The following is a 25673-nucleotide window of genomic DNA, read 5'->3' as shown; positions in this document are numbered from 1 at the left end:
GATTTCATTTTTTTTTGTCGCAAGTTAGAAGAAATGGATTCTTTTTTTTTTTCTTTTTTTTTGTCACAAAGTGTCATTTTCCGCTTACTTGTGACAAAAAATAATATCTTCTATGAACTCACTATGCCTCTCAGTGAATACTTTGGGATGTCTTCTTTCCAAAATGGGGTCATTTGGGGGGTATTTATACTATCCTGGAATTCTAGCCCCTCATGAAACATGACAGGGGGTCAGAAAAGTCAGAGATGCTTGAAAATGGGAAAATTCACTTTTTGCACCATAGTTTGTAAACGCTATAACTTTTACCCAAACCAATAAATATACACTGAATGGGTTTTTTTTTATCAAAAACATGTTTGTCCACATTTTTCGCGCTGCATGTATACAGAAATTTTACTTTATTTGAAAATTGTCAGCACAGAAAGTTAAAAAAATCATTTTTTTGCCAAAATTCATGTCTTTTTTGCTGAATATAATAAAAAGTAAAAATCACAGGAGCAATCAAATAGCACCAAAAGAAAGCTTTATTAGTGACAAGAAAAGGAGCCAAAATTCATTTAGGTGGTAGGTTGTATGAGCGAGCAATAAACCGTGAAAGCTGCAGTGGTCTGAGTGGAAAAAAAGTGCCTGGTCCTTAAGGGTTAGAAAGACTGTAGTCCTCAAGTGGTTAAGGACAAACAGGGCCGGATTTCCGCACAGGCCCCCTAGGCCGGTTCCTAGGGCGGAAACCTGCCGACAGGAATGCTGGGGCGACTGTCGCACACTGTACACAAGGCAGCAGATCAGCTGTCCCGTCTCTGCTACGAACTGCACGGAGGAAAGCGCCCCTCCCCTCCTTTCCTCTCTCTGCTCTGACACTGAGGGAGGAGGGGCTGAGCAGCGAAGCCAAGCCGGGAGATTCAGTTTCAGGAAAAAGACGGGCGGCTACTCTCAGCACAGCAAAGGTATCTGTGCATGGTGGCAGTGTTGTGAGAGGGAAGGGAGGGAGGAGAAGTGTCTGCAGAACAGACTAGAAGCACGCTGTGACCAGCTGGGAATGGGATCCCTCTCTCTCCCCCTCCTTCTTCCTTCGCAGGAGCAAGCTGCTAAAACAGGGCTGCCTGGTGGTCCCCTCTGTCCTCCTGTAGCCTGGCTTCATCTCTTCACTCTACGCAGCCTTGTCATTCCTTTCATTGGGTAGAATGATTTCCCTTCTCCTCCCCCCACAGTCATTTGTCTTTGCATGCCCTAGCACAGCTATTCACACTTGCTCCTTTTCTTATTGCACTTTCTGAGATCAGTGGTTCACCCTGTTTTTTAAAGGATATTGAAGTTGATTTATGAAATGCTAATGTGCTAAGCCGCATGGGTTACACCAGTGAACGCACGCTATCAGCGTAGCGAGCGCTCTTGGCTAAGCGTGCTTCTTTGAAGTACAGTGCGATGGTATATAGCATGACCGTCATACTTTACTAATGCGGCTGCTGCTAATGTAGCAGCGGCCGCACTAGTAAAGTATGACGGTCGTGCTACATACCATCGCACTGTACTTCAAAGAAGCACGCTTAGCCAAGAGCGCTCGCTACGCTGATAGCGTGCGTTCACTGGTGTAACCCATGCGGCTTAGCGCATTAGCATTTCATGAATCAACCTAATTATATCTATGTTTGAGCAGCAGCACTTTCTCCCTACAGCTACTTTATATGGATAAAAGCAGTTTTTAAAATTGACTACAAACTTATTACACTTGTTTTTATCTAATTGATGCAGCCTGATTAGTTTGCACTGCTCTTAGTACTTATGGGTTCTTGTTAAGGTGCGTTCACACCTGTTACTGTCACCTGTCCGGAATCAAGACCCAATCCCCTTGGGAAACATCGCTGGGCTGGACCGTACAGATGCGGGTCAGCTGTGTAACTGACAAGGCATTCTGTTGTCATGCAGGGGGGTAGAGGGACAACAAAGCGGCACGTGAGTGACGTCACACAGCAGGCGGGGGAGTGGCATACATCTAATCCTACCATAGTCATAGTCTAATGTCCTACATTATTATTATTATTATGTATTTATATAGTGCTAACATCTTCTGCAGCACTTTACAGAGCACATAGTCATGTCACTGACTGTCCTCAGAGGAGCTCACACTCTAATCCTACCATAGTCATAGTCTAATGTCCTACCATATTATTATGTATTTATAGAGCTCTGACATATAAATGCTCACAATCTAATCACAATCTAATCCTATCATAGTCTAATGTCCTACATTATTATTATTATGCATTTATACAGTGCTAACATTTTCTGCAGCACTTTAAAGGACCACTATCGTGAAAAAACTAGGCAGTTAATATCTGACTGAACCGACAGGTTTTGAGCCAGTCCATCTCCTCGTGGGCGATTCTCAGGGTTTTCTTTGTTTTCAGCAGCATTTCCTGAACAGCAGTTGCAAAGTCTAACTGACAAAATAGTGTGCAAGTCAGTAGGGAGGCTAGCTGATATCTTACTATTTTGGCAGTTAAACTGCTGTTCAGGAAATGCTGTTGAAAACAAAGAAGACCCTGAGAATCTCCCATGAGGAGATGGACTGGCCCAAAACCTGTCGGATTGTAACTGCCTACTTTTTTCGCGATAGTGGTCCCCATACACACACATTGAATTTCTAATTTGATCCCCTGCAGATTTGTTCACTCTGATCAAATCAGATGGAAATCAATTCCTTTATATTTGATTGAATTTGACCAGAAATCGATCTAAAGTATCGATCAAACAGGACGCCTGGGTCAATTGGTGGTGGAGCAGGAGTGGCAGATGATTGATAGGCCATTGCATTGCATTATATCAAACAGTGCAGCGTTGGGGTTCGATCAGTTTTCAATAGATAACCTGCTGGAATCTATGAAAAAGTAATGTGCTGTGCTGTGTGTTGTAGGAATCAATTCCTTCTAAACTGATTCCTTTCAGCCGAAGGAGCCGATCGCTTTGGAACATTGGGTAGAAATCTATAATTGTATGGCCAGCTTTACTCTAACCTGATACTTAATTTTAACCCTTCTCCCATAATGCTATTCTCAAGTTCCTAGCCTCAACCTAAATTGCCAAAAGGCCTAGCTTTTAATCTTTCCTAAGCACTTTTTTTTTGTAAGTACCTAAACCTAATAACCTGATCTATTAGTATTTCTAACCTCCCCCCTTTTCTGTGGCCGATAACCCTATCCTAACCACGTTGTTGTCATGGGGCGGCTGGAGGTAATGGGCCTTGGGCGGTAAAGAGTACAAATCCGGCCCTGAGGACAAAGGGCTCTTCCCCACCTCCAGCTCCCAGGAGGAGGTGGGTAGAATATTATTGGGTGACTTATGGTGCTATTTGGTCATCACTTTACCTGTTATAAAGAAGCAACCAAACTAACCCAAGTAAATAAGTAAAATAAATATTTCTGGCGCTCCAACTATTTAATACAAAGAGAATAATAATAATAATAATAATAGTAATAACAAAGACAAACAGTGTGTTTAAGTACTTTAATAAAATAAATATACATGACTTTAAAGTATTTTTCTTCTATCCAACCTTGTAGTCCATTACTTTTTTCCAGGTACTGTATCTTTTCATCTTCCTTGCTTGATTGGAGAAAGCCAGCCCTCACTGACCTACAGCCCTAGTATATGTGAAGCTGTCGCCAAGGCTTCCCATTTGTCCATTCATCTGCAAGAATGTGATGAAAAAAAACAGAAAAACACAGAATAAAAAAACGGAGAAAATAATAGGAAACAAACAGGGATTATGATCCTTGATTTTAATGAATTCCTTCAATACCAAGTGTGTTTGTTTTAATAAAATATTTTTCGTACAGTGTTTTTTTTTAAATGTGTAACCGTTTTAGAGAAAGTAGGTGCAATATGTTGGGCTGTGTCTTTTGGTAGTTCTGTGCCGGGTTATTTGGGCACTGGTGTTTTCCGGGCACAGCAGTGAAACAATTAGTTTCCCAACAAATCTTGCTTCAAATCCACCACCTAAAATAAAATACTATACTCCCTCCATGTTGTAGCAATGTCTCTATTTGTCTCATTGGTACATAATTCTGCACAAAGCAGGAAGTAAAATGTATTGCTCTCTTTGCACTTTTTTTGCTGGGTTTGTACCAATTACATATTCATTCTAGCTGTCACAATGGCACATAAGTGGATGTTTAGAGGAGAGGTTGGAGCAACCCTAGAATATGTTAAGGTAATGCAGATTGATAAAATAGCTCAAATATATACAGGTCACTTTGAGAGGACTTTTTCTTCAGTAAAGTAAAGAAAAGTCTATAAATTAACAAATAAACTTTAGCAAATAGGTCATTAAGGCTAATTTATAAATAATAATGGTCTAAAAAGGTCACATTACCAATTTAATGAATATTAATTTGAAGTACAGATATGAAGAAAAAATGTTAAGACAGTAAAAGTAGATAAATAATAAAAAAAATGTAATCACTTTTTACAACATATTATTATGTCTTAAAAACTCAGATATGGCAAGTAGATTTATTACAGGGTATGGTTAAAGCCCTAGTTCATGGTTGAATTTTACTAATACTTTTTTTGTATATAAAAGAGAAAAAAAAAAGTTTATTTTACATTTTAAAATGTAAAATACCCAGTGCACTGAGTAATCCATCTTCATTCTCTTTTGTAGTGACATGTCGCAGGCTGCTCACTCCTTCTCCCTACAGGCAGTCAGAGGCGCCCTCTCCCTCACATGACAGGCTGTCTGTAGGGAGGTATATTTTTATAAGACAGAGAATTTAGATCTACTTCATCACTGAGGTCCCCATATGAATAAAAGCACATGTGAAGTGAAAGGGATATGGAGGCTGACATATTTATTTCCATTGAAACATTGCAAATTGCCTGGCAGTCCTACTGATCCTCTGCTTCTAATACTTTTAGCCATAGACTTGTATGAGCATGCCAATCAGATGTTTCTGATTGAAGTATGACTACTTAGCTGCATGCTTGTTTCAGACATTACAGCAGCCAGAGCCATCAGCAGGACTGCTTAGCAACTGGATGTAATTATCTCACCTTACTAGGCTGCTTTCAGGAATGGACAATCGGCTCATGGCAGGCGATTGGCATCTCTGGCATCGCTCTTTTGTGCCCCAGGGGGAATGAGCCGTGTCACACGGCTGTCCCCAGTACGGCGCTGCTGCTGATCGCAGCGCTGTACTATGTAAATAGACGGCGATCACGCCGTCTAACAGTCTCCCGAGCGGCAATAGCTCCATCCCCCGAGAAGGAGATGTGCGCGCACCCTGCGCGCGATCTCCTTCAGTAGCCGGCTCCAGGACCTGATGCCAATTGGCGTTAGGTGGTCCTGGGGCTGCTGCCGCGGCCACGCCCATCGACGTGGAGCGGTCTTCAGGTATTTAAAGAGTTGTACTTTCAACTTCCTAAAGGGAGGGGCAGTGAATAGCCAAGAGATGAAGACCAATGACTCAGAGCCCCATTTTTTAAAAGACAACTGAAGTGCAAGAAATAAGGAGACTGCCATATTTATTTCCTTTTAAACAATACAAATTGCCCAGCTGTCCTGTTGATCCTCTGCCTCTGATACTTTTAGCCATAGACCCTGAACAAGCATGCAGATCAGATGTTTGACTGCATTTGCCGCATGCTTGTTTCAGGTGTGCAGACACTCCTGAATAAATATGGCAACCTCCATATCCCTCTCACGTCAGTTGTCTTTTGAATATAATATTTTTGTATTAATCATTTTTAAGGTAATTTGAAACCATTCTACTTGTTAAAAAGAACAAACAATTAAAACAAATAATCCCTGAACTGTAGATTCCAACTACATAGAATTGCAAGTTACATATTCTAGGTAACGTAGAAATCTGTATTAGTATCAGTTAGTAGGTAGTACCAGGGCCAGGCATAAGCAGAGGCGAGAGAGGCCCGAGCCTCAGGGTGCAGTGTAGGAGGGGGCGCACTCACTCAGCTATCATTCCCCTATTGGGTTTGAAACAGAGAGAAATAAGGAAAGTGGATACATGGCAGTGACTGAAAGCCAGATAACTAGAGATTAAAGTGAGCCTCCAGACTAAAAATCTACTCAGCAGCACTGAAAAGGCTTGGTGTTTCTTTAACAGTGTCACAGCATCAGAACTTTGTTTTTCTTACCAAAGCCTTATTTTTAGCTGTGCAGAAGCTAAGCACTGCCCCATCAAAGAAAACTGCCCAGGCATTTTTCCCCTGACGCTGTGCAAAGCATAATGGGATTGCTGATGTTGTTGTTCTCATTGCCTAGCAACTGGGAGGGGTGATCAGATCACAGGACAGTTGGAACTGTGTCTCATGCTCCCTGTCACCTCCTTTCAACCAAAAAGATGGCTGCCCTCATGAAAAAACAAACATTTGCCTGTTCTTTTAAAACAGGGTGGGTAAGAGATTATACTACCTATCTATTTTAATTAACATAACTAATGTAACTTAATGACAGTCTGTTTGTTTAGGCTGAAGTTCCTCTTTAAGGTGTTGGGGGCCTTGGGGCGCCTCTTAGTCTAATAGCAATCAGTGTGTGACGGCTGGGGTGGGAGGGATGGAGGGGCGCACTTTGGTGTCTCAGCCTTGGGTGCTGGAGGACCTTGTCCCGACTCTGGTAGGTACATGCATCATGATAATGTTTTGGGGTTGCTAACAGTCAAATATTAATTCACGTGGAAAACCTGATTCAAGAGTATTGCACAGAACAGTATGTACTCTACAAGGTCACAGATGATTAACCTCATCTTCAGAATGCGTTGAGTAAGTTTGGAAACGAGACTCACACTGCACACTTTATGTCAAATCACATTGTGATCCCCCTGCCCTCATAAGTAGCATTGTACACTGGGATGGTTTAATTAATACATGTTTAGGGTAGAAGGCAGTACTAACTTTCAAAGCATAAAAGAACATTCATCTCAATAAAATGATTTCATATTTCCCATGGGAGTCTGTATCTCTCACATTCAATATTGCTGCTTCAGGAGTTAATACCAGAGGAGTAGTAAGTATGATGTTTATAAATTCTGAAGTTTCAGTCCAGTATATTTGCAGTTTATGAAAGTATCAAAACATATGCATAAACTCCCCAGGTCGGGAACCACATTTAAAGAAGCTGTAGTTTCCTTTCTAAACATTTACTTTATCGCCGTATTGTGAATTAGATGCAACATCTTGTTCTGTATAATTCGCTCCGTGAATGAAATGACTGTTTTTCACATAAAACCGTCCTATGGTTTCCTAATCATCATATGTAACCCTGGGAAGCTTTTGTTGCCATTTCAGCTTGATTTTATATTCTTGGTGCTCTGTTTTTCTCTAATAAAACACTATAAAATGAAGAGATTAGTCTCTCTACTTAAACAAGTTCTGTGGGGGGTTGCGGAAGAGAAAAACGGACACTTACCTTGGGCTTCTATCAGCCCCGTGCAGCGGTAATGTCCCACGCCGTCCTCCTCCCATCTGCCGTTCTCCGCCGCCGGCCCCGGTCTAAGCGGCATGCGATCCAACTGCGGCTGCGCTACAGTGGCCGCGCACCCGCTCGCTTCCGCCTGCGTCATCGGAAGCTTACTGCGCAAGCGCAGTACAAGGCTCCGTTGTACTGCGCCTGCGCAGTAAGCCTCAGATGACGCGAGCGGAGGCACGGCAACGCGCATTATTCGTCTGTGTGTCAGACGAATAATAGCCCGGTGCCGGCTGCGGGGAATGGCGGATGGGAGCAGGACGGCATAGGACATTGCCGCTGCAGGGGGCTGATAGAAGCCCAAGGTAAGTGGCAGTTTTTCTCTTCAGAAACCCCCACAGAACCCCTTTAAAGCACACTTGAAGTAAGAGGGATATGGAGGCTGATAAATTCATTTACTTTTAAATAATGCACATTGCCTGGCTTTACTACAAAAAAAAATAATTGAAAAACAGCAATGACTGCTAACAAATATTAAGTTTGCAGAAAATGCTTAGGTGAAATTCGGACAATGGTAAATGAGTGTGTGCTTTTAGGTCAGTGTGCACGCTCTAGCCATGCGTACTAAAAAATCCTTCTTTTTTCTGTAGGGTGTCATATGTCAGTAGGAATTTTAGTTACTTTGATAAGTCATTATTGGCTTTTCCAAACTCAAATATGAGTTTAGATACTGAAATGTAAGCATTTTAGGGCATTTCCCAGAGTGCTCTGGGGCAGAAGGCTGCGTGAGATTTTTGCCTAGGCGAAGCATCTCTGAGAGGGTGGGGTTAAATACCAATGTAGAACAATATATAGTTATAGGAAGTGATTCTTATGCTGAAAAACTGAAAAATTACCATAAAAGTGCTTCAGTTGATGATGGAACCAAAATAACATAAAAATGGGTATCTTGACTACTGGTAATTCTTTATGTTCTGCTGTGAGTCGTTACAGGTGCTCTTTAAGTTGAGAGCCCTACTAAAGGATTGTTGTTGCCAAGAATTGCACAATGAAATCTGTTAAATTCTGCAAAATAATTGTCAGCACTGTGTAATGATAGCTGTTATAAATTCCATACAGTGGTATTTCCCTCAGTGTTCCCCTTTATTGTAAAGAGTACTATTTAAAACCACTTAAGGACCGGGGCTGTTCTGAGTGAACTGCGCTGTGTGGGCTCTCCAGCCCGCAGCGCAGATCGTGTGCAAGGCAGGACGATCAGACTTCCCCCCTTTTTTCCCCACTAGGGGATGACCTGCTGGGGGGGTCTGATCACCGCCGCTCCGTGTGACCGAGCAGGAAGGGGGCTCTTCAAAGCCCCCCTCCGCAGCGTTTTCCGCCCTCCCTTCCTCTCCATCCCTCTCCCTCTCCTTCTGATGTGCGCAGGACGGATATCCGTACTGCGGCGGATAGGATAGGCTTCAGCCTATTAAATGACGGCGATCCCCAGCCAATCAGAGGCCGGGGATCGCCGATCTCCGTCACGGCGCTGCTGCGCCATATTGATGTAAACAGCGGGGATTTCTTCCCCGCGTGTTTACATTATGCGTGCGAGCTGCAATCAGTGGCTCGCACACTGTTCACGGAGACACCCTCCATGAACTGGCATGTTTCCATGCAAAACCACAAACGACCAGGCGCCACCTATCGGCGTTAGCTGGTCGTTAAGTGGTTAATGCAAGCTTTCAGTGTTTGTCAAATACATAACACTTATTTTCCTTGTTAAAGTTTCTTATATATACGTATAAAATAAAAATGTAATGCCAATTACCAATCCTTCCATGTAGAGATATAATGCAAAGTATCTGAAATCAGTAAATGTATGATGCCAGCCTCAGTATGAACCTACTATGCACAAAATGTGTGATGGCAGCTTCTGTATGAGTAAATGCACAGCTAGGCCCTGTTGTTTCAATGCAGCCACTGGCTACACATCACATTCATTCCCAATACCATTTCCACACCAATAATCTGTTAGCAGTGACAGAATTGGGTCTAGCTAACCTGGGACCTAAGGAAACCACTTGAGTTGCCTTGTTCCAGAAGAGCAAATGAGGACAGAAACCAATGTAAGTAAACTGTTAATGCTATATAGGAAGCACTGCAACGATTCAAGAGTCATAAGAACCAGACAGGAAGGAACCTATGGTGGCTAGATGTGACAGGAAGGAATATACAATGGGTAGAGTTGAGAATATCTGGGCCTCATATTCTACCAAGCTCAGCAAGAGGTGTTTCTAGAATAATAGCTTACTGTCAGCAAGAGCATTTTAAGCAGTGGGGTGGCCATTTTAATGTGTTTCTTTGTGTGTAGGTGACAGGTAGATATAACCTTCATTAGAATTATGGAAGGCTTGTTCTCATGGCAAGGCATGGGAATTTTGCTGCTAATTATGACAGATTATGATCAATGAAAATTCTTTAGCATGACCTTGTATACATAGGGAATGCATGCCCTCTACAGCCTTGCTGATTCCCTACTGGTAGGGCCTTTAGGTATGTCTTGCTTGCAAGGAACACTACAAAGGTCCTCTAGAAAGGAACCAAGCACCTGTCTTACTCTAACAATAACAAAATTTAGCAGGTAGCAAAGCACAAAACAAATGAAACATTTGCTATAGGCTTGAGTCATTATTATCAGATATAATGTATTGTTAGAATGTCAGCTATAAGTACAATTTATTCAATAGAATACAATGTATTGAACATACAATGTATTCAATACAATAGTATTCAATGCAATTTTATTTATATGTGCAATTTATTTTTCTGAAATTCCCTGAGACTTTATTCGAGAAGAATGTGTAATGATCCGCTCAGCTGGCTGCACAGGCAGACAGCTGTTTGACCATTCCTTATGTCTGGGAGATGCAGGTCTCTGGAAATGAGACCTGGCTTCATCTTGCAACTTTCAGAGTAGCTTTGCTGAGGGATTTGCATACATGCAAATTGCCCAGCTGTCTCCTTTGAGGGCTGGCAGTATAAGAGTCTTTTGCTCCCAGAAGGCTTTGCTGGTCATGATGGTTTGTTAACACACTCCTGGAGTGTCAGCCTTCCCTGTTGGATTGTTATAGTTATCTTAGAGTAATCCTGGGAACTGCACTAGGCAGCTCCTCTAGTGCAGTTAGCCCGCTTATCTGTTTTGTCTATGTTGCCTCTCTGCTGTGATTGTCCTGTCGCCAACGGTGGTCGATAGGAGATCGCCCTGTCTGTCTGTGGGTGCTAACCAGTGCAGCGGTTGCTACTGGTAGCCCCTTCTGTTTCATCTGTCTTACTAGGATCGCACCAGCCTCTAGGGGTAGCGGCTGTGGATCCTTCTGATCTGCTTTCTTGGAGTATAGCTGGAGCAGCGGTTGCCATCAGCTATCTCATCTGCCTGTCTTGCTTGGATCGCACTAGCCCCTAGCGGTAGCGGCTGTGGATCCTTCTGATCTGTGATCCTGTCCCTGAACCCGGATTGCACTCGCTCTGGCGGAAAGAGCAGTGGATCTTTCCTATCCTGTCCCTGAACTTGGATCGCACTCGCTCTGGCGGAAAGAGCAGTGGATCCTGCTAAGCTCTGTTGCTTTACTTGGATCGCACTCGCTCTGGCGGAAAGAGCAGTGGATCTTTCCTATCCTGTTTCCCGTCCGTCTGTCTGTCTTGTCTGATACGAACGCTTGCGGTAGGCTCGGTGAGGTAACCGTTAAGCAAGCGCTCGCGTTCTCTGTTTCATGTTTGGTTGGCGGGGGCTAGTTAGGCGTGCTTGTCTCTGTTGCGCTTAACGTGCGGAGACCGCGCTGTAAACGCATTCGCTGTTGCGAATGAGTGCAGTGTTCGTAGCGTTTTTTATTTTCCTTATCTTCTCATTGTATGATTTGCTGTGCCTTTGCTACTCTTGTGCCCTGTGTTGCTTGCCTTGTGTCACCTCTGGCAATCGCCTCTCTCGCGATTGCGTTCCTACTTCATTTCTGCTGTTGTGTGTGCACCGTTGCAGGTTGGCGACTAGATTGGTGCACACACATACATTCTGTCCCTGTGCTCATTCTCATTCGCAATCGCTTCTCTTGCGATTGTGTTCTCACTTGGTTTCCTCTGTTGTGTGTCCACCGTCGCAGGTTGGCGACTAGATTGGTGGGCATACATACATTCCTCCTATGTGCTTATTCGGTCTTGTGTCGCTGTTAGCAATCGCCATCTCTTGTGATTGCCTTCTCGCCTGATCTTCATGGTTGTGTGTTCATCGTCGCTGGGTGGCGACTAGATTGGTGGACACACATACACTCTGTCGCTTTACTCTTTCTTTAAGGGCTATCTTGCCTTGCGTTTCTTCCCTTCGTACAATTCCTGTCTGGCGTCTGTGGCAGGGCAGAGGATCTGTTCCTCTGCACTCCACAGCTCCATCTGCCGACAGGAATTTTCCTCTACAGGTGCGTTGCACCTTTTGCTGGGTTCTCTCAAATTATACGCTTGTGGAGGATCTCCGCAGTGTCAGCGCGCGTCCTGTGCGCTGACCACGGAGAGAATTCCACAATCGTTACAGTATGACCAGCCAAACCGAAATTCCCAGTGTAGAGGGAATTTCCGATTTGTACAATTTGGTCAAATATGGGTCCTGTATCTTTAAGAGGTTTAAGATACTGGAAACCAGAGATGAGTTCATATCAGAAAGTTCCAGATTCTTGGCAAATCCTGAATTTCAGGCCACCAATATTTCCACTTGGAGTGGTCAGATTGCTTACAATCTTTTCCAAGGGAATCTGTTTGTGTGGGTTGATGAGTATGCCAGACACAAGAATCTGAGGCATAACCCTCGCAGGTTTCGGCTCATGTGTTCTCTCGCAAGCTTAGAATTCCCATGCCAGGCTATTTCTATGAGTTTTCTCCTGCAGTGCAAGATGCTGATCAGATTAGTTTATGCAACACCTCTCAGTCGTTACCATATTCTAATGAGTGGGTGCTTGCAGGCCAGTCTGCTGATTCGGCTTTTCAGCCAAAAAATCCGTTGCCCATAGCAACTATAAATAAGGAGGTTATTTCTGTCAAGTCTGAAATGTGCAAAACCAATTAGTATGACAATCAGTTCAATGTTTCTGTTGCCACTTCAGGTTCTAAGCGGATGCAAGAGAACTGCCTTGATATCTCTCTTGCATTTAAACAGCAGACATGCAAAGTTGCTAAAAAGGAAAAAACTAAAAACCGCAAGCATCTGAATAAAACACTCCCTATAGATGTTGACAATGATGTTGCTCAGTCTCCGGGTTTATTACCCCAATCAAAAGCTTTTGTGGATCCTTTAATAGGCAGAATTATTTTCTACATTAAAGGAGTAAGAAAGTCTATGCATGTTCCTGACCCCAACCCTTATGAGAGCTACTTACCGTATTTTTCGGACTATAAGACGCTCCTGACCATAAGACGCACCTAGGTTTAGAGGACAAAAACCAGGAGAAAAAAAATATACTAAACCTGGTGCATCCATGGTTCAGGGGCATCTTGTGGATCTTCTCCCCTCCATCCCACAGTTATTATGCCCACCCTGTGCCTTCTTTGTATTTCTTGTTATGCTTTGTTCCTCCTGGGTCCTCCTTTGCCCCCAGATGACCTCCTCTGTCCCCCTGATGATTGCCTCTATCCCCCTGTGTCCTGCTTTGCTCCTTGTCCTACTACCGTATGTCACTGTGTCCTCTCTGTTCCTTGCCACTGTCTCCTTTTCTCTGTCTCTGGTGTCCCCAGTGTGCCATCTGCCACCCTGTGCCCTCCTGTCACCCCTGTGTGCCATCTGTCCTCCTGTGTGTGTCCCCTTTGTGCCATCAACCCTCTGTGCCCCCTCTGTCTGGTGTCCAATGTGCCATCTGCCCCCCTCACCTCCTGTGTCCCCAGTGTCCTCCATTGTGTCATCTGCCTCCCTGTGCCCTCCTGTGTCCCCTGTCTGGTGTCCCCAGTGTGCAATCTGCCACCCTGTGCCCTCCTGTCACCCCTCTGTGCCATCTGTCCTCCTGGGTGTGTCCTCTCTGTGCTATCAACCCTCTGTGCCCCCTCTGTCCGGTGTCCCATGAGCCATCTGCCCCCCTCACCTCCTGTGTCCCTAGTGTCCTCCATTTTGTCATCTGCCTCCCTGTGCCCTCCTGTGTCCCCTGTCTGGTGTCCCCAGTGTGCCATCTGCCACCCTGTGCCCTCCTGTCACCCCTCTGTGCCATCTGTACTCCTGTGTGTGTCCCCTCTGTGCCATCAACCCTCTGTGCCTCCTCCATCCAGTGTCCCATGTGCCATCTGCCCCCCTCACCTCCTGTGTCCCCAGTGTCCTCCATTGTGTCATCTGCCTCCATGTGCCCTCCTGTGTCCCCTGTCTGGTGTCCCCAGTGTGCAATCTGCCACCCTGTGCCCTCCTGTCACCCCTCTGTGCCATCTGTCCTCCTGGGGGTGTCCTCTCTGTGCCATCAACCCTCTGTGCCCCCTCTGTCCGGTGTCCCATGAGCCATCTGCCCCCCTCACCTCCTGTGTCCCCAGTGCCCACCATTTTGTCATCTGCCTCCCTGTGCCCTCCTGTGTCCCCTGTCTGGTGTCCCCAGTGTGCCATCTGCCACCCTGTGCCCTCCTGTCACCCCTCTGTGCCATCTGTCCTCCTGTGTGTGTCCCCTCTGTGCCATCAACCCTCTGTGCCTCCTCCATCCAGTGTCCCATGTGCCATCTGCCCCCTCACCTCCTGTGTCCCCAGTGTCCTCCATTGGCGGTCGCTGAAGTGGCCCTGGCTCGGCCTCCCCTAGCTCCATGTCACCCAAGTAGCGGTCAGGTCGCACCACTATCACGGCCGGTAGCGTCCGGAGAAACCGCAGGATACAGGTTTCAAGCATTCAGGTACACACGGCCAATCGAGGGAACGCTGCAAGCTGTTTAACGAGGTCTTCGGGACCTCCGTGCAGCTATCCAGTCCCTCTCGCTGCGGCTCCAGCTGATACTGCCTTGCTATGTGGCGAATCAGGGGGAAGCGCTGTGAGCCAATCACGGGGGAGCCGATGGTTTTGGAGGCGGGACAATGGCTCCGCCACTGGGCCAATCACTGCACTCGCTGCAACTGAGCAAGTGCCATTATTGGCCCAATAATGGAGCCATTGTCCCGCCTCCGAGACCATCGGCTCCCCCGTGATTGGCTTGCAGCGCTTCCCCCTGATTGGCCACATAGCAGGGCAGTATCAGCTGGAGCCGCGGCGAGGGGGACTAAATAGCTGCACGGAGGTCCCGAAGACCTCGTTACACGGCTTGCAGCGCTCCCTCGATTGGCCAAATGGAGGCAGAGACGGCAGGATCAGCTGGAGCTGCAGCGCGGGGGACTGGATGGCTGCATAAAGGTCCGGGAGACATCATTGATCGCACCGGTATATACCATACCAGAAGGGGAGGGGGGGACGTGCGGTGAGAAAAACTAGATTAAGACTAGAAAGACTAGATACACAGAAAGGCAGATGGCACACGGGAAACCAAGGGTAGACTCGGTGAGACACATTGCAAAGTAGAACAGAGGGGGCATTTATGGTACCTTCGGACTATAAGACGCACTGTCTTTTACCCCCCACTTTTTAGGGAAGAAAAAGTGCGTTTTATAGTCCGAAAAATACGGTAGATACCGGGTTGTTTGAGCCCCCATTTGCTCCCTGGGATATTGGAGCTTTGGTTGAGGAATTCGAAATGGATTGGAAGGCGTTTTGCAATTTCTATATCGCAGAAAGCGCAAAGACGCTAAACGCTTGTATAAATTCCGTGTACACTTTGATAGATTCTGATGAGTGTGACAAATGTTTTGTGGATCCAGTGATGTATGTGTGGCAGACGATTTTGGGTGAGTTGCACACACACCAATCAATTGATTCCAATAAAGAGACATCGTTATCGGATGATTGTTCCTGGCTTTCTGGGGTAAAGCATGTGAGTCTAGACATTGTGCGATCTGAAATGAATGGGTGTACCACTGTGGTTGGTTCCTGTGCGAATCCTAAAAGATTCTCTCCTAACTGTGTGCAGTCTGAATCGGTGCCATGTAATGCCTGTTTCTCAGATGTTCCTGCAGATTGTGATCAACATGAATGTGTCAGTTTTCTCAAAGTTATGTGGGATCCCTTGTCATTTAAAAACAGATCTTTAAGATCTTCCATCTATGATCCTGCTATGGGGAAAATTCCTAAACTAGGCAGCATCAAAAGTAAAACGAATATGTCAAATAAAGTTTCTCCGGTTGTTTGCGCAACTTCTTCTGCTACTGAACCTATGTCTCACTCTGTTCACGCCTGTAAGGGCCTGTTGCTTGATGACAGTTGCTCCAGTGTGTCTGTCCTGAACACTTTACAGTCTGGTCTGCAGATTGCGGAGGCTTGCACTATGGAAGCGGCAGTTTCACAACCTAAAGCGATCTTGGATTCGCAAATTTTGCGTTCTGTCTCCTCGGATTCGTCATTGTTAGCCGAGTCTAAGGGTGAGACAGCGCTTTGGTTTTGCGAATCTGTTACTGGGGAATCTTTGCCTTGTCCAGAGAAGATCTCTGGGAGCCTGCTCCGTACCATGAATAAAACTATGATGTACAATCGCACTGACCTTTGTGAGTCCCTTTCTTGCTCAGATGCAGGTGCTAACTCTCCACCCTGTACTCTGGATGAGTCGGTGTTGCCTTGCATGGAATCGCCTGTAGTGACCCTAGAGGCTCGTCTAGGTATTGCTACTATTCTCACCTGTTTTTCTGCCATTTTGGAATTGCAGTCTAGTTTAACTGCTATGCAGAATTCTGTGTACAGTAAGATTAGAGTTAGGGAATCAGTGTGTGTTCCAGTAACTATTCCCGTGCATCCTGTTCATGAAGATAAAATTCAGTCTCAGCGGATTGTAGAACCATCCCTGGGAGATTTGCTCTGTCCGCAAAATGTATCTGATGTTTTGCCCTGTAACATGGATAGTTCAGAATCCGTGAGTTCTGTGTCAGAGAACTTGGAAGACGATGCTCCTGAGCTTTTTTCTGTTGATCTGGGGGTCTCCGACTTGCTCCCAGGGGGTGCAGAATTTTTAGGAGATGCCTCCTGCCCCTCAGATCCGTCTGAGGCTTTGCCCACTTCTGTAGGCATTGCTGTTGTGCTGACTACTTTTGCAGCTCTTGTGGAGTTTCACTCATGTGTAATCAATGATATTACACTCACAGAAATTTCTGAATATAAGTCTGAGTCTTCTTTTGAAAGACCAGTGCCTGTGACCTCCACTCGTGATGATTTTCTGCCTGGTCCTGGTGTTGGTCTTGTCGTATCGGACTCTGAGGTTCGCAGTTCCCCGACGTGTCCTGAGGTTTCTCCTGTGCTGGTGTACCCCGATGTGCTCTGTGACCCAGAAAGCCCCAGTGTGCCTCGGTTACCAGCATGCTCAGATGCTTCCTCGGTGGAGACATGCTCTGATATTGCCTGCCTGCTTGCATGCCCAGAAGTGGTCCCTGAAAGTCCTGATCTTGATGGGTGTCCTGGTAATTCTGAATCCGGAATAATCATAGGCTTCATAGGGGTTCTTGGTAGTTCTCCATGTGAGCCTGGTGAGTGTTCCGGCCTCTTGGGATCTCTGCAGAGCTTCAAAGGGTTCTGGAAGATTCCAGGAGAAATTTTGCTTGGTACCCTGGATAGGATCAACAGTGGCTTTGGTGTTGAAAGGGACACTTCGAACAGGTATTGTGGCAGGTTTGGTATTTTCGGACGCTCCGTGGAAGGTGGTGGGTATTGTCTGGAGGGTGTCGATGGCTTCTTCTCTGGCATTCACAGTCCTGATGGGTGTTACACTGAGACTTGTAGTACTGATGGGCATGTTTCGGTGGCTTCTGCTTCCGATGAGGTCGGTTTCGGGTGGACTGACTCTGAAATTGGGCCTTGTCGGGCTGTCCCGACCTTCATGAGTCTTCAGTTAGAGTTTTGTGGAAATACCAGTTTTGAGGGACATTTGGAATCCGTCCCTAGAGGGGGGGGGGGGGGGGTACTGTAATGATCCGCTCAGCTGACTGCACAGATAGACAGCAGTTTGACCATTCCTTATGTCTGGGAGATGCATGTCTCTGGAAAGGAGACCTGGCTTCATCTTGCAACTTTCAGAGTAGCTTTGCTGAGGGTTTGCATACATGCAAATTGCCCAGCTGTCTCCTTTGAGGGCTGGCAGTATAAGAGTCTTCTGCTCCCAGAAGGCTTTGCTGGTCATGATGGTTTGTTAACACACTCCTGGAGTGTCAGCCTTCCCTGTTGGATTGTTATAGTTATCTTAGAGTAATCCTGGGAACTGCACTAGGCAGCTCCTCTAGTGCAGTTAGCCTGCTTATCTGTTTTGTCTATGTTGCCTCTCTGCTGTGATTGTCCTGTCGCCAACGGTGGTCGATAGGAGATCGCCCTGTCTGTCTGTGGGTGCTAACCAGTGCAGCGGTTGCTACTGGTAGCCCCTTCTGTTTCATCTGTCTTACTAGGATCGCACCAGCAGAGCTGGGACAAGGTCCTCCAGCACCCAAGGCTGAGACACCAAAGTGTGCCCCTTCACCCCTTCCCCCCCAGCCATCACACACTGATTGTTATTAGACTAAGAAGTGCCACAGGGCCCACAACCTCCCCAACACCTTAATATCTAGTTATCTGGCTTGCAGTCACTGCCATGTATCTTATTTCTTTCTGCTTCAAACACAATTAGGAATGACAGCTGAAGGAATTGTGCGCCCCCTCTTACACTGCGCCCTGAGGCTGGAGCCTCTCCAGCCTATGCCTCGGCCCGGCCCTGCGCACCAGCCTCTAGCGGTAGCGGCTGTGGATCCTTCTGATCTGCTTTCTTGGAGTATAGCTGGAGCAGCGGTTGCCATCAGCTATCTCATCTGCCTGTCTTGCTTGGATCGCACTAGCCCCTAGCGGTAGCGGCTGTGGATCCTTCTGATCTGCGATCCTGTCTCTGAACCCGGATCGCACTCGCTCTGGCAGAAAGAGCAGTGGATCTTTCCTATCCTGTCCCTGAACTTGGATCGCACTCGCTCTGGCGGAAAGAGCAGTGGATCCTGCTAAGCTCTGTTGCTTTACTTGGATCGCACTCGCTCTGGCGGAAAGAGCAGTGGATCTTTCCTATCCTGTTTCCCGTCAGTCTGTCTGTCTTGTCTGATACGAACGCTTGCTGTAGGCTCGGTGAGGTAACCGTTAAGCAAGCGCTCGCGTTCTCTGTTTCATGTTTGGTTGGCGGGGGTTAGTTAGGCGTGCTTGTCTCTGTTGCGCTTAACGTGCGGAGATTGCGCTGTAAACGTGTGCGAATGAGTGCAGTGTTCGCATTTAGTTAGCGTTTGTTATTTTCCTTATCTTCTCATTGTATGATTTGCTGTGCCTTTGCTACTCTCGTGCCCTGTCTTGCTTTAGCCTTGTGTCACCTCTGGCAATCGCCTCTCTCGCGATTGCGTTCCTACTTCGTTTATGCTGTTGTGTGTGCACCGTCGCAGGTTGGCGACTAGATTGGTGCACACACATACATTCTGTCCCTGTGCTCATTCGCAATCGCTTCTCTTGCCATTGCGTTCTCACTTGGTTTCCTCTGTTGTGTGTCCACCATTGCAGGTTGGCGACTAGATTGGTGGACATACAGACATTCCTCCTCTGTGCTTATTCGGTCTTGTGTCGCTGTTAGCAATCGCCATCTCTTGCGATTGCCTTCTCACCTGATCTTCATGGTTGTGTGTTCATCGTCGCTGGGTGGCGACTAGATTGGTGGACACACATACACTCTGTCGCTTTATTCTCTCTTTAAAGAGAACCCGAGGTGTGTTTAAAGAATGTTATTTGCATACAGAGGCTGGATCTGCCTATACAGCCCAGCCTCTGTTGCTATCCCAAACCCCACTAAGGTCCCCCTGCACTCTGCAATCCCTCATAAATCACAGCCGTGCTGTGAGGCTGTGTTTACATCTGTAGTGTCAGTCTCAGCTGCTCCCCCGCCTCCTGCATAGCTCCGGTCCCTGCCCCCGTCCCTTCCCTCCAATCAGCAGGGAGGGAAGGGATGCAGGCGGGGACTGGAGTTCTGCAGGAGGCGGGGAGAGCAGCAGACTGACACTATAGAGATAAACACAGCCAGCTCTGACAAGCTGTTTGTCAGCAGCGTGGCTGTGATTTATGAGAGATTGCAGAGTGCAGGGGGACCTTAGGGGGGTTTGGGATAGCAACAGAGGCTGGGCTGTATAGGCAGATCCAGCTTCTGTATGCAGATAATATTCTTCAAACCCACCTCGGGTTCTCTTTAAGGGCTATCTTGCCCTGCGTTTCTTCCCTTCGTACAATTCCTGTCTGGCGTCTGTGGCAGGGCAGAGGAGCTGTTCCTCTGCACTCCACAGCTCCATCTGCCGACAGGAATTTCCCTCTACAGGTGCGTTGCACCTTTTGCTGGGTTCTCTCAAATTATATGCTTGTGGAGGATCTCCGCAGTGTCAGCGCACGCCCTGTGCGCTGACCACGGAGAGAATTCCACAATCGTTACAGAATGTGATTCATTTAATAAGGTGATTGAGTTGTAATTCTCTAATCAGTCTACTGTGATCGCCTAATCACAGCTCATTAATGATTGCTATTTAGGCTGAGGACTTTGTCACACTTTGTGCAGTGCCATCTGCTAACTTTAATGCACTACTCATAGTATGCGATTTGCATGGAGATATGAGAGTCTCTAAACTTTCACATTGTTGATCACACATGCTGTGCATTGTAGTGAGATCTGTTATCACGGTTGCTCTGGGAGCATTCCTCGCATGCACAGTACTTCTGTGCCAGCACAGAAAGCTTCCGGCCACAGGAGTGCGACTGTGAGTGGTGCGACCACGCACTCGCGCAGGCACAGAAGCGGCCAACCTCGCCAGGTCGCCGGCTGCTATGGAGGGGACCCCAGGACATCGGCTGGGAGCAGAGCTGCGGCGAGGGACACATAGGCTGCCAAGGGTTTGAGGAAACCCCAGGTAAGTAGATCTGTTTTTTTTTCTTTAAATGCCTGATATTTCCTTTAAAAATGGGTATCCCTAATAATTTACTACATTGTACTAGATGTCACTATAGTAACGTTTCTTGCTATAGGTATAGCCTAGTACTGTCACAGTTGCGCAATGACAGCTGCAGTTCCAGGGTATAAGGATTAGTGTTAGGGGATAGGGTTACAGGTTAGTGTTAGGGCTCGTTTCCACTATTGCGGTGCAGAATCGCCTGGATTCCACCGCTGTTGAAATTGCATGAAATAGCATGCGGATGCGAATTTTTGCGCGTTTTTTGCCGCGCATAGGTGAGGGTATATGCGAATTTAACCATGTCACTGCCTGTTTGAATTACATTGGTACCTATGCGAATTTGCATGTGAATTCGCATGAAAATTCGCATACCATAGCCGCATGCGAATTTCCTATTAAATACATTAGCGGCGATTCGCATGCATTCCACTCGCAGGCTAATTCGTTGGCTCTTTTGTGCGTTTTTTTACCGCTGAAAAACACGCACCTCAACAACGCTACAGTGGAAACAGGCCCATCCACTTGCATTACATGTGCGAATCCGCATGCATCCAACACATGCGGATTCGCGATAGTGGAAACGAGCCCTAAGGCATAATTATAGAAGGGTTAAGGATATGGTAGGGTCAGGTTAGATTTCATAGTGTTAGGAGGGTGGGGTTAATTTAACATTAGAAGGCAACTGCAACATCCGCAGACAAATTACCGAAGCTAAGCCATTATTAGAATATAGTTAACAATATTCAAAGTAATGGCAGTCCTGGCGCTCAAATTAACAACATGCCCCTATTTTAATTGTATGCAGTACCACCATATATAAATGAGAGCCCAACACCCCTCTAAAAGACTAACCGTAAATAATACAGATGAAAAATGTGACTTTATTGACCACTAGCAAAAAAAATTAACTAATATAGGTGAATTAACTACACATATTATGTAATAAACTTGCACATGAAATAATACAGAGAGCCCCAAACAAACAAAAAAAAACTAAATTCTGCACCCAATGGTTGTGGTAGTTCACAATGACAAATAAGAAATACTGGATAAATATCCATAAGTGTGATCTAAGGTAATGTGTTAAAGCCAATCTGAGATGAAAAACTAACTATAACAAGTAACTTGTCTATATATCTTATCTAAAGTTTACACAGCAAATCTAGCTGCAAACAGCTTCAACAGTTTATGATTATTTCTTCCTGTGATACAATGACAGCAGCCATGTTTTGTTTGTCACATTACACACAGGCAAGCTGATAGAATCTGCAGCCCTCAGCTCAATCCCCTCTCCTCCTCCCTCCTCCCCTCTGCCTCTGAAATCTTTGGCTAGTAACCTCTTCCTCCTGCCCAGACTGAGCTCCCATAAGCCCTTGCTACTGCCAAGGCACTCTGAAAAGCCGTGGGTGAGGCTTGTTTAGTTTATAGGGAATTAGAGTATTAAAACAAAACAAAAAAAAGTATTTGGCTTGAGGAATGCCCTATAAAATATATGTAAGGAACACAATTATGCAATGAGTTAAAGTTTATCTCGGATCCACTTTATGCAATACACACAACCCAGTCACAGATGAGTGACAGAAACAATCAAGGAGCAGTATGAATCCAAATTCCTTGTAAGAGAGATTGACCACTTCAGAAAGACAGCATAAGTTAGGAAGTCATGCAGCACTAAACTGAAGCTACATTCAGAAAACTGCACCCACACATATGAAGCCAAAACACAGCACTAAAATCAATAGGCTGAACCACAGGGGCACAGTGGGGGTTAAAGTGGAACAAATAATATTGGTATCTGATGTAAAATAATTACTTTATTGTGTTTAGATTTTTTTTTCATACCAATCAGGTTCTTTAACTCTCTGACCAAAGAATGACCAGTGAGAGTTACAGAGAAGTAGAGGAAGCAGTGTTGTCACATAATTGCTTGGACCAATCAGAGATCTCTATTACTGGACTTTACATCTGACAACAAACATGGACTTGGGCTGCTATTAGTAGCCCGATCCCAGCTTTATGAAGCAGTGGGTGAGTGTGGGTTTGAAGAAGAACAGGACTTACACCCAAAGGTAGAAGGAATTTGCGATAATTCAGCTTTAAGTGAACATCTGTGGTTACCCACAATGCACCGCTACTGAATATGCAAATCATCTCTTTATGCCTCTGAAGCCAAGCTTGCATCCCGAACCGCTGGTGTCTAGCAAGCCTATAGCTTTAAATTTTACAGAGCTACACCAACCCCACATGCAGACAGCCTGTTTCAGACTTTTGGTCCTCCTCACAGTTTAGCTTAAGCCTCATCTACACGGTACAATTTCCCATAAGATCGGATCTATTCGATAATTTCCAACCAGTCCAATCGGATTGCGTTAGATTTTGCAATAGATTTTGGGTACTTATCAAAGCAAAATCTATCGCAAAATTTATCTGAAACAATTTGGACGTCTACACACGATGCCATCTCTTACTAGATCCATCTAATAGATATGTATATCTGTAGTTTGCAGTAATAAATTCCAGACAACTTATAACAATGTTGTAGTGTCTGCTAAAATGATTGACACATATATTGGCCGGGGGGGGGGGGGGGGCAGGCTTGTTTTTTTCACAAAAAACTTAAGTGGCTACACCTCTTTTATCAGCTTAAGAAGCTGGTTAATCTGATAAATTAGTGTCACCATAGAGATGTTGAACATTTGGGTAAAGTCATAGCTTGGTGAATCAAAACATTCATCAATATTTAGAAATCTTTTTTCTTTTGAATAACTTATGTAAAATATCTATGATATGCTATAATATCTTATCTAACAATGAATTATCTTATAGTATCTTATAATTGTCTTACCTGTGGTATTGTAAACAGATGTGCAGTTGCTTAAAACTATTGTCTACATAAATCCCATGATTTGATGTTTTCTGCCAGTGGCCTTCATGGGCTGCCCGGGATCGCTCCTATGTCACATGATGTCTTGCATACATCTTCTTACCGAATACCTCAATGGTTTGGCATGTTGTGTTTTTGTTCAGGTGGTATCCTTAATTGCATAATATTTTTATTTATCCCCACATTGCCTGGCTTGTTTGATACAATGTAGATTGTTGCAGGCATCTTGTTTGCTTCTTGGCAGTTATTGGCAGCTGATGTTATCAGTGCATTGGGCATCTTCTATGGCTTCTACATGGTGACCACATTCACCTGCAATAAAGAAAATGAACATGATCTTCTGATTACAACTTATAACTTGGTTTTGTACAACACACTTATGATAAATTGGAACTTCAGCTCAAACATGTCAGAAGGCTTAGAATTTCTGTAAGGCTTTTATTGCTGTCTACATTTTAGTTTGGGGAATTTCCTCATACTTCCTGTTACAGTGGCAGATAACTGCTTGCTCTACTTACATAACAGATGTATTGTATTGTCCACGTTTTGATTTCAGTGAATTTTATATAGTAAATAAAGAGAATTCTGTTTCAGGCATCTTGGATTCCCTCTGACTGAAGCCAATACTGATGTAATTTCCTTCCTTACTTTTTTCTCTTATATTCTGCTCTGCCATAGCTAGCTTGCTTTGTAAACATGTGAGCAAAGCAAGATCAGATTTCAGCCTTGTGTCACACTGAACTGCCCTCAGCCAATGAGTGAAGAGCAGGAATGTGGGAGGGGACATGATTAGCTTCCTTCTTGTCGGCAATGTACCAAATAGAGCCAGTCTGACTGAGAGAAGTTTTATTAGAGCAGAAACTTTTCTGATTAGATTGGGATGGTGCAATGCAGGGTAAGTGAGCAAAGAACGATCCGCAACCAGACAAAGGTTGAAGGAAAAGCTGGTATTCTTTATTGGAAACTCCACATGACAAGTGCAGTAAAACCACAGGTTGAACTGACGCGTGTCGGGCCTAAAATCTGTCCTTAGTCATAGTCAACTATAATTTGAATCAGATGCAAGATACTGTGTCTAACCTACGAATCTGTCCACAAAACCTGTCCAACCTACATTTCTGATCTTACTCAGAGGTACACACCTAGCTGCTCACTCCGCTTCTCGAATGAACTTCGCCTGACCGCCCCCCGCATCACCCAGTCCCATGCACACCTCCAGGACGTCTCAAGAACTGCTCCAACACTATAGAACCCCCTACCTGCACCCATTAGGGCAGCCCCCTCCTTCAACATCTTCAAGAAGGCCCCCAAAACTCACCTTTTCACTCTGGCCTACCACCCCTCACAAGTGCTCTAAACCCGCACCTGAACTCTGGTCCCCTACCTTTCGTGTCCCTACCTCTCCCTCTAGATTGTAAGCCTTTGGGCAGGGTCCTCCTCATTTTGTGTCCCACCTGATCATGCACCTCCATTACTGTGCACCCATGCTATGCATTTGAGTGAACTCAACTTGCCTAATCTCCATGCTCCATCCAGTGACTGACTAAGCATTACCTGGTACTCACACTATGGTGTGTGATCTGGTTTTCTTGTATTCCTGTATTGTCATATTGCTGTATGTCGCCCCTAAATATTGTCTGTATCCCAAACTAATGTCCAGCGCTGCGTAATATATTGGCGCTTTATAAATACAATAAATAAATATTGCACTTGTCATGTGGGGATTCCAATAAAGAATAGCAGCTTTTCCTTCAACCTTTGTCTGGTTGCGGATGCTTCTTTGCTCACTTTTGTGGATCGACCTGGCTCACCAGATCCTGCACCAAATGGTATGATTTAAAGGGGGTTGAGCATACATGAACTTTCCCCTCAATGCAGGGTAAGGCTGCAGGCTGCATAATGAACACAGAGCAATGGGTAAATGAAATCATAAAGAGGTAGATATTGTATCGTGCACAGGACAGCCACGTTGTCTCACTGAGGGAGTGCAGTTGCCAAGGCAGTAATCAGATTTCAAAAAGCAGAAGAAAGGGCCTTGCACATCCCTTATAAAACTTCACTTTTAATTATATCAAATAAAAAAGACATACTTTACATATCCAGTAAAATTCAATAAAGAGAGGTACAGGCAGGTAGGGAGGTCGACAGCCGTTTCGCGCCAGCTACATGCTGTGGCGCATCATCAGGACAACCCCCCTTGTGTAGAGTCTCCCCTTATATAGGCACTTACCCCTAAGGATGTGGAGCAGCTGTTCGCAATTGTCCAGAGTCGCGTCCGCCTATGGAGCGCACGCTGTAAACTGAAACGGGCGCCATACCTTGGTGCTTCCGCCCAGTGAGACGCA

General features: G+C 45.4%; 1 long non-coding RNA gene across 4 annotated transcripts in view; it reads right to left on the bottom strand.

The window, feature by feature from the left end:
• LOC137550586 (uncharacterized) overlaps positions 1–25673 on the bottom strand; it is a 143863-nt gene that overhangs the window by 28447 nt on the left and 89743 nt on the right. For 3 of the 4 annotated variants that reach the window (XR_011026937.1, XR_011026941.1, XR_011026938.1), the window contains exons 4-5: positions 23290–23640; positions 3487–3685 (exon numbers count right to left, since the gene is read on the bottom strand). This is a non-coding gene — a long non-coding RNA (uncharacterized lncRNA). Of the gene's footprint in view, positions 1–3486; positions 3686–23289; positions 23641–25673 lie in introns of those variants that run through there. The other variant, XR_011026940.1, reaches the window with a different exon arrangement.

This window comes from Hyperolius riggenbachi, chromosome 1, assembly GCF_040937935.1.
Source record: "Hyperolius riggenbachi isolate aHypRig1 chromosome 1, aHypRig1.pri, whole genome shotgun sequence".
Classification (NCBI taxonomy): domain Eukaryota; kingdom Metazoa; phylum Chordata; class Amphibia; order Anura; family Hyperoliidae; genus Hyperolius; species Hyperolius riggenbachi.
Note: the sequence above shows the minus strand (reverse complement) of the source record. Positions and strands in the feature narration are given on the sequence as shown.